Raw genomic sequence first — 12,902 nt, 5'->3', positions numbered from 1 at the left:
GAGAGATAGAGAAATAACTTTAAGCCCAGGGGATTTGGGACATGTAGGTCCCCGGGTCCCCGCACGACCCCACTCCACTATACCTTCATGAGTTCATGGAGTTCCCTGACATGGCAGGCATCATAAGTGGCGATTTTTTGCCTGGCTGGGTCCATCGATCACAGTACGATCTCGCATTCTTCCCAAGTGGTCAGCAGCTTCAGGCACTGCGGGGGAGGGGGGAGGGGTTCCACAGTGCATTCAAGGAGAATGTGGGTAAGAGTAGCATGGTGGTGGGTGCACTGTTTACAGCTGAGGGTGTATGCTCCCGGGTCAATTTGCGGGATAGCAAACAGGGGAAGAGAAGAATGCTAGTCGGAATTTCGCGCCATAATATTTAGCGGTAATAATCAAGGAATTGGTAGGGTTGGGGGCATAGCTGCCTAGGTCGCCTTGGTGAAGAAGCGCATGCGCTCCCGGGAAGAGCCCAGCTCTGATTCTGCCGCCGCCTTGTTGGTAAGACCTCGGCCGTTGTCATTGGCGGCTTCATTGCCAGGGTTCCCTGATTTCGCAGGCACGCATATCAGCTCCACTTTGTGTGGCGGTTTTATTGGGGGCGAGCTGAGGATGCGGAAAGCAGTCTGATGGACCTGCCCTTGTGCAGAATTTAAAATGCCAGTTTTTGAGGCTGTAAGTGCGCAAACCGTATCAGTTTGTGGAAGGAAAGCACGACTGCAGCCTTTTCTGATGATTTCGGGGTAGATGTGGTCGGAAGGTAGAGGGTGGTGATTGGTTGGAGTGTGTCAGCGACTGCAATTGCAGCGTCTTCGCAGTAGCAGGCTGCGTCCACCCACACGGAGTCTGCTTCCGAACCGTAGTATTTGTGCAGAGCTTTTCCACGGGCTATGCAGCGGGCCGAGGAATAGGTGGCGTGGGTGTTCCGCGGGAGGGATTTTACTAGAAGTTGTGTGTGTATAGGGCGGAGTATTGGTGTGGGGTCAGCTGCAGGTAAGCGAAATTGGAGGGTTGGGGTTGACGTCGACGTCTTGGAAAATATTGATATATGCGAATGTATTTTGTTTTTCTATGACGCCTATGAGTTCTGCGTTTAATGCTGGTGAGAACAAACTGGAGAAATTTGGTACTCGGGGTGTTAGGGGAAGGAAGTTGCCCAACTGAGGCGTTCCATATGAGCTGTCCATATAGAATTATGGATATATGAAGAACATGCAGATGACACAAACATATTTTTCTCTAGCCGTTCACTCCTGGATATTGAACATGCGGTCAATAACTATTTTTTCCACCTGTCTACTCGGTTATAACGCAAATAAATTATGCTTTAACATTGAGAAAACGAAATACATATTGTTTGCACGCCAAACAAGCCTAGGAAATCTCCCATAGAAATTTTGTTTGAAGGCAAAGGAATAGCTCAAGTCAAGGCCCAAAAATTTTCAGGCGTGTGTTTTGAAGAATGCTTATCCTGGAATTCTCATGTTAACAGCCTCATAGCTGTTAATTAACAATTGGCTGCCTCTTTAAGATTTGTCCACTCATCCTTCAATGGTTACGAACTGTACTTTATTACTCATTTACTCCAAGCTTTCCTACTGTGCTTTAGTCTGGGGTACCACTAGAAGTGACAGTTACAAAAGATTAATTACCCTGAAAAAAAAAGTGTTAAGAATATTTGAGCAATATCACGGCCCACCGGAACTACTGCGGACAAGGCCGCTTTTCCTGAAATACAAACTGCTAAAGGCCAAACAAATTGAGAATTTCAAATTGATTCAGTACATAAAAAAGCGAAGCTTCACAGTGTACAAAACTCCAATGCAGCTCCAACATTCACACTCCGTAAGGAAACTTTACGCCCGCCAAAAATAAGAACGAATTATGGACGACAACATATTGAATAACAAACAGCTGACCTTCTAAATAAAATACAAAAATTAACATTTCTGAAGGCTAATGTCTCGAAAAACACGCTTAGCGCTCTGCTGCTGGAAAATAACTTAGAACTCACATAATCTGCCTTGTTTCTGTCAATAATTGCTATTTTTTGGAGTGCATTTTCATTTCGTGTCTTGCTGTTGTTTTGTTATTATGATGTTGCAATTTTTGTTGTTCCAAAGCTTGCAACAACCATGTTCAGAATATTGTTATATTTTCAATATTTGTACCAAGTATTTTGTGTCGGCATGTACGAATTATTGTTTGTTGTATACTGTTATTTTTTCGTTACATGATTTATTTACCTTTTTTCCCCTTCTTATTTCCCCCTGAAGATCTTGGTGTGAAACTTTTTAAAGCTATGTTTAACGTTTGTGCCAAACTGTATGCGGGGCAAGAGCCATCGTCAGGCGTTTCGCCTTTTGCTCTTGCTCCTCTTTCTGCACCACAAAGAAACAAATCAAATCAAATAAAATAAAACATAGAAACTATATGGAAACCCTTTTTACGGAGTCCATCAAATTCCACAGAATTTTTAAACGACTTGTATGTTGTGCACATCACATCTTACAGAATCCGTTAGTTTCCATACGTTCTTTCATATAAGGCATACCGGCTCCATATGTTCGAAACTGCATCCATAAAATTCATATGGAAACCAAAGGAATTCTGGAACCCGTCATATGGAAACTTCCAGTAGGGATTGCCACCTTGTAAGCTTTGCGGAGCATAGCATACAGGGGGACAATTTTTTTGCAGTCGGAGTGCGACTGCGCGCAAGAAACCACTGAGTATCAAGGCATAAATGAGACGGCACACGTCGTGCTCTTTCAAGCTATTCTGTTTGCATGAATCTCTGCGGATGTGGTGCGAGAGCGCTGCTATCAACCGCTTGAGTTTAATTATAGTGAAAGTGCTCCAGCCATGGTTCTGGACGTGAAGGCCCAGGATCCAGAGTGTGTCAACCTCCGTGACAGTGCGTCCATCCAGATTAACGGTGAAGGGGACCGTGAGAGCAGCTCAGACTTTTCCAATCGAACATGAGAGACCCACGCTTTGTGCGTGTTGTTTGGTGTTGTTTGCGGCGGTTTGTAAGGTTTTCTCCACGACGCCATCACTGGCGTGGGTGGTCCACAAAGCGATGTCGCTCGCATAGAGGGGTATGTCGAAGGTGACGTACAGTTAGAAGAGCGCGGGCTAGGGGCATGAGCGTGGCATTGAAGAGGAAAGGGGAGAGTACCGAACCTTGCGGAGTGCCCACTTCGCTAATGGTGTTGGGAGGGGACGCGTGGAAGCCAGTGTTAACCTCGCCCGTGCTTCCCGAGAGGAAGGCTTGAAGGTAGGCGCATTGCGTTTTAACTGCGCTGCTATGTGATCTACTGACTTTTGCTTTACATCCATTTGGTGTTCGCTCACCCCTTATCTAACATACCGACAAGGGCACTTAAAGGGACTACGGCACCTGGAACGGTGCCAGCTCTCCCCTCACACTCTCTCGGCAATCACGTGACAGCACAGCGGCGCGCGCGGCAACGCTCCTTCGCCAGATTTCTCGTTGCAGCAGTCGAGTTAGTCGGATGGCTCAAAAAGTGCCCGGTGATGATTCCACGGAAAACGGTTCGGAGAAGCGCAGCAAGAATGTGGATTTCCCCGATACCAAAAGCCAGAAGAATAATGAGCGAATGCGCATGCGGCACGATATTATGTCACCGGGCACCAAGGCCTGGAAAGCGGAACGGAAGCGACAACAGCGAGTGGCCGCGTCACCAGGCACCAGGACCAGCGAAGCGGAAAGACACGGCATAGTCAGTCGAATGGGCAGAGGCTTGCGGAGAACACACTTTGGAATTTACTCTTAGCAACATATTATACGTATGTTATTGGTGTACTCTCTTTAGCAGCCAAGTGCTCAAGTATGTGAAAAGCGGCAGGTGCTGTGCCGTGGCTTTGCCTGTATGCGCCGTGAAGGAAGTAGCGGTGGCGTTCAGTCGCTGGTTGCCTGTATGCGCCATGAAGGAAGTAGCGGTGGCGTTCAGTCGCTGGTTGCCTGTATGCGCCATGAAGGAAGTAGCGGTGGCGTTCAGTCGCTGGTTGCCTGTATGCGCCATGAAGGAAGTAGCGGTGGCGTTCAGTCGCTGGTTGCCTGTATGCGCCATGAAGGAAGTAGCGGTGGCGTTCAGTCGCTGGTTGCCTGTATGCGCCATGAAGGAAGTAGCGGTGGCGTTCAGTCGCTGGTTGCCTGTATGCGCCATGAAGGAAGTAGCGGTGGCGTTCAGTCGCTGGTTGCCTGTATGCGCCGGGAAGGAAGTAGCGGTGGCGTTCAGTCGCTGGTTGCCTGTATGCGCCATGAAGGAAGTAGCGGTGGCGTTCAGTCGCTGGTTACCAAGTTCTTGCCCGGTATTACGTTCTTAGTTAAATAAACTTAAAGTATCGCAAGCTGGCACTATAGTGTAGAGCTTGCAGCACGAAAGCAGCACACAAAGGTGCCGACTGTGACGGCTTCGCAGTTGCATGCACGTTCGAGTAGCTATGTCTGCGTGTGTCAGTCTAATATATGTTATCTGCGGCTGCTAGAGCCCTTTTGCAAAATCAAGCAGCTCTCAGAACTCAACTCGTCTCGAATGTTTCGCAGTCCGCACCGGCGAATAGCCGGCGCCGCCTTTGTTTTGTCCCGCAAGCGCGCGACTGCTCCGGCTCCCAAAGCTATACTGCTTTTTTTTTTGCTGCTTGCAGTTGTTCGGCAAACATCTCGTGTATTCGCTCAATGAGTGCTTCGAGATAAAAGTACATCGTTTAGCATTTACTGCACGTGCGCGAAGTTCTCCTAAGCATGCGACGATTAGGATAACTGCAGTACCACGTTGAGGTTGCTTGTGTACATAGCTGTGCACAAACGGTACTGCTCGTTTCCATGGCATAAAACGCAAGATGGGTTCTTCTTATCTGAAATATTTACTGTTTCTTGCAGCATTACTCATTTGGACACCACGGTAACACCGCTGTAAGCGCCAAATATGCGATCACCTGCACAAGAAACGCTTCAATTAAGACCGCGGCGTTTCCCGCTAATTGCATCTGCTTCCACCGATGTCACCAATACTTGATGCTAATTCGCTTTATTTAGAAATGCGTTCGGTGACCATTTACATTAATGAAAACAGCCCAATTTGTTCTTCTCTGTCGGGTGGGACGACTTTCTGCCACTGCCTAGCTTTACCACAAGGTCTGCAGACCGGAACACATCGGCACTTCCCCTTTATTGCAGGCGCGTCCTGCGATATAAGCAGTCGTAGATTTGAGCTTTCTGTACCCAAAACAATGCTCTACAGCCACTTGTATGCGCTAAAAATTGTGAATTTGTTCTCCGCAATCATCGAAATCGCACGCACGACTCCTACTCACTTCCTATACGCCTCGTCACAAGCGGGGCTGGTTGTCCCCCGTCGACTGAAATTCAGGAATCTGGAAGAAGATCGCTGCTGATTTGTGTGAAAGTGTAAAGATATGAAATTCAGCCGCTCGTTTCGCTTTCTCCAGTAAAAAAAAGAGGCAGACACAAGCGTAGTTTGTCTGGCCGTCGCCTCACCGGGCGGGAAACTTTTGCTCGGCCTCAATCCCGAGCGACGGCGGCAAGCGACGAGCGGCACCGTCTCGCGGTGTTTTGGCCGCGTCGCTTGCCTCGCCGCTTGGTTCTATGCGCAGGCACCCAGTGAAAGCACATCTTCGCCGGTGCACGTACTTAGGTCGCGTATTTCGCCTTGGCTAACATATAATCGAGGTTTCCCATGAAGTTTTTACATTTTTATGCTTACTGAACGTCATAGCAACTGGATCAGAGGCGAATGTATTAAAGGTCAAATCCAATGATTCCTTAGCGGCATTGTGTTGAGGGTGGATTCTTACTGCTGAGGGAATTTCATTTAAGTGCGTGACTTCATTTTAAAATTTCAATGAACAGCAAGTAAGCAAAAAGCTTTGAAACGTAACCGATACGCACGCGTGCGGCCTGGAGGGCTGTTATGCGTGATATCAGCGACGACGCTGCTCTTGGCTTCTGCGCTACCGCGCTATGCCAAACAGGTATTAGTGACATATGAACAATACTAACCTGAAATTTACAATAGTTTGGCCATGCACTTCGACAGTGCAAATGACACCTGCACTGAATACTTTGCTCAAAATGACTCGTCGTTTACCCATAATCACAAAGTGAACAAGTGAGGGAAACCTCGGGGTGCTAGCCAACGTTTCGCCAAGAGGTCTTCTTCTCCTCTGGCCTGAACGCTCATCAGTGCTGGAGTTTCAAAATGTTCATCCCTCCGAGCAGGAAGGGCCTGTGAGGAGGAAAAGGATGGTGTTAAACGGGAATGGTGTTAGAATGGGGAAGGTGAATCTTGTCCTGGCATGATGACTGCAGATGCCGGGGCAAGCACACATCTTTTCCTTTCTTGTTGTTATTATTTTATTGAAACCACTTACTGCTACATGATGACTGCTAAAGTGGATTAACCGATCAATCAACACTAGGTGGTTACGAGGGTCGTTATTTGTAAGGGGTTTACAACGCAGACAGACAAGCACAGGAAGGAACGAAGTGACAGGACAGCGCGCAGCTTTGACTTGGTTCCTCCCTGTGCTTTTCTCTGTGCGCTGTAAACGCATTTTAGTGATGCACCAAGTAGCCTGCAAAAATGTTCTTGCCGTTATTTAACACAACTTCATTCTTTCAGGGGTGTGTTTTCGTAACGGAGTATCTGGCTGATATGTGGATCCTGGAGTTAAATTGTATGTGATAAACTGCATTTATGTTGCACTGCTGTAATGCTTGTAATCTCTAATTAAACCGACAAATGAGTGGAAAGCGAAACCCCTTGAACCACCGAGAAAATGTTTAAAATAGTTACTCGGGGTAAAAGTAAGAATAACATTAAATCAAACCTTCTCCTTCCAACGTCTTGCTCGTCTTCCTTTTAGTCTAGTATAGATCTTTGCCAACACGCCCAGCTTTTAGTTCTTCTGCATTAAAACACACAGAAAGGTTACCGCCTGTAATGGGAACTGCAGCGAGAAATTTCGAGGCACGCATGGCTTAATTCCTCGTGTCCCTGATGTTTTGCTTCGATAGCATCGACACGTGTCCGTTCACCAAGGGTTATGAACGATCTTGCCGCGCATCAGGTTAGCTGCCCGATTTTCGAATTCGTTTTGCACGCTACTTCATAGCTGTGATGTTCATATTTAATTATGGCTTGATTTGTACGTCGAGTTGGCGGTCATCGCGCACTCTGCTCTTCCGTCCGATTTGTTCTACCTGCCAGAAATATTGGACGCGCACAGGACTCCAATTGCTGTGACATACAAAGTAATCTAATCAAACAAGATGTTCATTAGTCAGGCAGCAAAATCTTTCTCGTGCATGACGTCATCACACCGAAGGATGCGGTAAACAGAGGCGAAAAGAAATAGGAAAACTGACGCGCTAACGCGCCCATGCGCAAGTGATGCACACTGTGCAACGCGTTTCCCCTCGCCTCGCACTCTCTCGACGAGATGCTTCAATCACACCTTCATCCTCTCTTTTTAACGCGACAGCGTTAAGGAGCTCGTGTCGCAGAGAAGCCGGTGTCGTCGGCGTCGGCTGTGAGCGAGAAATCCTTCCTCCTCTCCGTGAGCGAAAAATTGGGGACGCTTAAGCTTCGCCTTAAGTGTGGGCCCCGCCGCGGTGGCTCAGTGGTTAGGGCGCTCGTCTACTGATCCGGAGTTCCCGGGTTCGAACCCGACCGCGGCGGCTGCGTTTTTATGGAGGAAAAACGCTAAGGCGCCCGTGTGCTGTGCGATGTCAGTGCACGTTAAAGATCCCCAGGTGGTCGAAATTATTCCGGAGCCCTCCACTACGGCACCTATTCTTCCTTTCTTTCACTCCCTCCTTTATCCCTTCCCTTACGGCGTGGTTCAGGTGTCCAAAGATATATGAGACAGATACTGCGCCATTTCCTTTCCCCAAAAACCAATTATTATTATTAAGTGTGGAACGCGACAGAGGGCTTCAGCACTGCCAGGGAGTCAGCGCAACGCCATCGCCCGCTCGGCGCGACGCCTCGCCCGTAAAAAAGTTAGTGTAATTAGCTCAGCTAATCCAGGGGGCCTATTCTCGACAATTCGCCATTTTGTTCAAATTGTGACGTAGGCGTGACGTAACCATCAAGGCGGTGCCAGGTTACGTACCCACAGAATCTGATTACGTGAAGAGAAAAAAAAAAGTAAAAACTGATCTAGAAATAAATACCGTCGTCTGCTACTATTGGCGCCAAGTACGGAACAGAACGCCGCTCCGGGAGCTTGCGCTGAGCCTCTGCGTTGCAATCTTCGGTGCATACGCGTCGAGGGGCAGTGCGAAGGAGTGAAGTATGTTGCGGCCTCTTGCGTATCATGTCGGATGTCCGGCAGCAGCTATGGGCAGACCGACTTAGGCTACTCAGTGCGAAAGACTCGCACGTCGGTTGTCAAAGGATTCATCGAGTTCGATGCGGCGGTGCGAGCGAGGGTGCAGCCTAGACGACTTTGCAGTCGAGGTGAACTGATGGCGTACCCGCAAGTCACGAGCGGCGTCACACGCGTGCGTACTGTTGCGCAGAGAAGCTGGCGAACATCAGGAACGGGGCCAGGGTATTCGTAATGGCGTACGTGCCGAATGGGAGCGGAAAGTGAAAGCTTTGACCGGCATGATGCCTTTGTGGCATTGCTCCTCATAACGATCGACGACAGCTTCGCACATTCGCTTACCAGCCACAGTTGAATGCAGGAACTAAGGCAGTTTTCTGGGGGAAAAGTCATCTCGTCCGGGACAGGAAAGGAAGCAACGAGAGCTATATTTTTAGAGTGGTGCCGCCACTGCTGAAAAGGCGCCCGAAGCGGCGCCTAAATCCGCGCAGGCCAGCAGTCCCTGTCCGAGGACAACGCTCGCATACTTCTTAGCGTTGTAAACTCTGCGGAAACCCACTGTTTCCTAGGCGCCGCGTCAGCTACCGTCAGGTCAGCAAGGGTGCTAAAGCTTTTAATCGCTACGTATCGGCTTTAACAGAGAGCGGGTGCAGCGGAGTTGTATCTGTGTGCGCTTGGAAGGCCTTCAAGATGTGTTTAGTGCTGAAATGCATGCTTGGCAAGGCAAGCCGATGTGCACATTTTAGGCAACGCGTTGCACCAGACTCTGCTGTTAGTCATGTTTGCATGCACCCGCGCACGAAACGAAACTGCAAAGCGCGGAATATCGGAGTAAATCTCTGCAAGGAGAACGCATCGAGTGCGCATCCCTTATTATCAACTTAAATGTGCAAAGCCGGGGAAAAAAATTCTTTTCTGGCAATAATAACAAACAACATAAAACAAAGTGAAAACTCCCCCCCCCCCCCCCCACACACACAACATAATTTGAACAGAGCGTACCCTCACAAAATTCAGTGATGTACTCATATTTTGCTTCGTAAGCCTGCACGCATGCACTTTTGTGATGTAAGTGGCACATATATTACTTCATAAAAATTACAAATGCTGTCAGCAATTTTGCTTGTTTTTCTCTTCCTAGAAAGGCATATCTTTTCTACTTGTTCAAGTGAATGCGTAACACTCACGACAGAAGCAGCTACACTATATGTGCGATGCAAGTAAGCACAACATTCTGGGAGGTGGAGCAAAATTATTTTCTTGATCACTTACGGGCTGCCTCACCTCCCTTGCTGTCCACACAAGCAACACGAGTCAGGCAGCGTCTTGAAGTTTCTTCGTTGTAGAATAACAGTTATGCACCTACCATAAAATCAAGCAGCTCCTTTAGATGCCTGATCAAGTACAGTACAGCAAGCTTCCAAGTAAGAGAGAAAGATATATGCAGAAAAGGTGGAGAGGTCGGATAAGGAAAAGTTCCTTCACCTGTTATTCCACAAAGGGGCAGGGGAGGAACATATATAGAGGTAGAGAGTAAATATCGGTGGTGACACCATATTACAGTAAGACACATGCAATGTGCAAGATACTTGCTTTATTTGCTTTGTTTTATGGGGTTTATGATCCCAAAGCGACTCAAGCTATGAGAGATGCTGTAGTAGAGAGCTCTCGATAATTTCGACCCCCTCGGGTTCTTTGCCGTGAACTGGCATCGCACAGTACACGGGCCTCTACCGCTGCGGCCGGGATTGAACCTGCGCCTTTCGGGTCAGCAGCCAACCACCATAACTACTGAGCCACCGCGGCAGCTTTATTTGTATGATGCAAGAAACTTAATTTAATGTTCATGTATGCACACTCATTGCCTAGTACACGTCACACAAAGCCCGAACATGTGTTTTCGTTCCAAGCATTCCAGTTATCTTGCACGCAGTATTTAAAGAGACAACTAAGTGGCACCATGAGCCGAAGAGCTGAAGGAGAACAAAAACATGACAGTAAACTTAAGAGCACTACAGACAAGGAGGAAATTAATTTATTTCCATACTCTGAAGGCCCGGAGGCATACAAAGAAGAGTGGGGGAACACATAAAATTGGTAACTGCTTTTTCGAATTTAATACAGCCAGATATTGCAGCAATAGAGGCACGAACATGGCAGGAAAAACAAAAGCATAAGATTAGACAGGAAATAGGCAAGGCATTCAATGTTGATGTCGCTCACAGGACAACATATGGGAGGCACCAATACAGACAGCGGTAGTGTTCTGGTTAGGGTACTATTAAGGTAAATGTCTCCAGGATGCACAAAAAGCAATCTAGCCAGCGACGGTAGCCACTGGCTTTCGGTAGGTTTTTTAATGTGTGCACCACGTAGGATGTAATCATGATAATTAATAAACCACAGGAGATTGTTCAACACGAAATAAATTATCCTCACAGCACCATACAATACACAGCTAAAAGGAGAAGTCAGCAGTAAGAATTGCAACGATACGGTGCATTACACCCCTACGTGAAGACTTCACGCCACAGGGTTCACTTTTTAGCTGTGTAGTGGAGTATTCAAGGCACCCATCATGCTGCAAACTTCTGCAAGGTGAGGAAAACCTTTGTTTTAGCCTTTCAAGGCCCTTTAAGCTTCAAGAACACTGAGTGTTGCACTTCGGAGATCAAAAGCAGACCATGTGGCCTGAAGACTTGACTACAACCATGCAATTCATTACAATTGAAGACAGCTGGCGCACCATTAAATACCAAAACAGAAATGCCAAATACGAAGCAGAACAAGCATTCCAATTTTTGATCTAGGTATTGTTTACAAACATACATACTGGAGCAGTTGCTATGCTGTTGTATTCTGCCAGAGAAATATGTGCTGCAACCATAAAAAGCACCCTGTTTAAAGAACGATGGATGCTAAATGGGATTGAAATGAATAAATCAGTGACAACTGAAGCAAACCCCGTCGCAGTTGTGTACAAAGCGCCTTAAAGGGTTGAATGCAATTTGCTCATGCATTTAGTCATTTGCATCTTTTTTTGCCGAACATCAGCACAGCCACGCATGCACAGATAATTTTGCACAGAGGTGGGATTAGACATTGGTGGCACTGGCACAGTTAATCGCAAGGGACGGCCTGAGTACTGGGTAAAGTACACGATAAACTGGTGATCAGGATAGATGTCAGTGAAACTGGTGCATTTTATTGACTAACCAAATCAGCTGTAATACAAAGGCAGAGAAAACTGCAATATGTTAGTGGAAATTGAGTGCACTGGAAGATATATTGCACAAAATTTGAGCCCCCTGAAATATTAACTTGTTTTTAAAAAATAATTGCTTTGCTTCCAATTTTCTTTTGAACCTCAAGCAAAATTTTGGAGCAAGTCAGCTGTAGAACAAACTTCCCTTCTGCAAAGTATCACAACAAACACATTTGTTTCTGATACAAAAGAAAATTTCATGACTGCTGCAGGACATGTGATGGCAATGACAGTAATGAGCCGATAGCTGCTGCCACACAGAAAAAGTGGTAAAATCCCGCACACATCAGGGTCACAGAGGCAGATTTCTCCGGTAACAAGACAAGTTGCAATGTGTGAAAGAAGTGTGATGCGGTATATGTGCGCATTGATAATGCCCATTTCACGAAGTGCCAAATCCAGTAGATTCCTGTGTTGAATCAAAAAATAGCAATGCGTCCATTGATGCCCCAGTTTTACCAAAGAAACATAGGTTGAACAGATCGTCTGGAATTTTTGGCAAATTCGCCTAACAGCATTAGCAGCAGCCAAGAAGCAAAGTGCCAGCAACAAGGTTGGTAAAAGCGGGGCGTTACACAGCGAAACTGGTCGAACTAGCAGACAGCTGCCTTGTCTTTCATTCATACAAGCTTGGCAGATGGCAAACATGAAAGAGTTGCCTCACTTTTTGCTCAGAGGAAAACTAGTGGATTGCTGTATCATTACACATAGCATTTAACAGCAACAGTAGAAAACAGGCACAGAGGCAAAGAAATGTCAGGAGACAAAGCTTGCTTTGCTCTGTGAGCACACACAGATGACACATTAGGGACCTCCTATCGAACGAACAGTTGCCTACAAAATCAGACTGCGCCCTGAGCAAGATGTGATAAATGACTGCATACACATCCCTATGTTTTGTGCATGTCAAGAAATTTCAGTGAAGCAGTAATCACGTAATGGAGCACAATCTTTTAACAGAAATCAAAGAGAAGTACTGGTTCAAAGCTCTGCTGGCAGGAGAAAAACATTTTGGTGACTTCCTCTGTTTCGCTGCACTAAAGCACCAACATGCACATTCTGCATAAAGAGAGCACACAGCAATGCAGTACATTAAGAATTAGCAACTGTTCAGTAGCGTTAAAGCATGTGTTTAAGCACACATCCGGCCAATTTGCAGATGGTAGAAGAAAAGTTTCTTCTACGCTTCCTGTCACGTGAAGAACTGCAGCACTAGAGAAAAGCCTAGCCTACACATCAAACACACCTGTCATTACACACT

Source organism: Amblyomma americanum, chromosome 10 (assembly GCF_052857255.1).
Source record: "Amblyomma americanum isolate KBUSLIRL-KWMA chromosome 10, ASM5285725v1, whole genome shotgun sequence".
NCBI classification, from domain to species: domain Eukaryota; kingdom Metazoa; phylum Arthropoda; class Arachnida; order Ixodida; family Ixodidae; genus Amblyomma; species Amblyomma americanum.
This window is presented reverse-complemented; position numbering follows the sequence as displayed.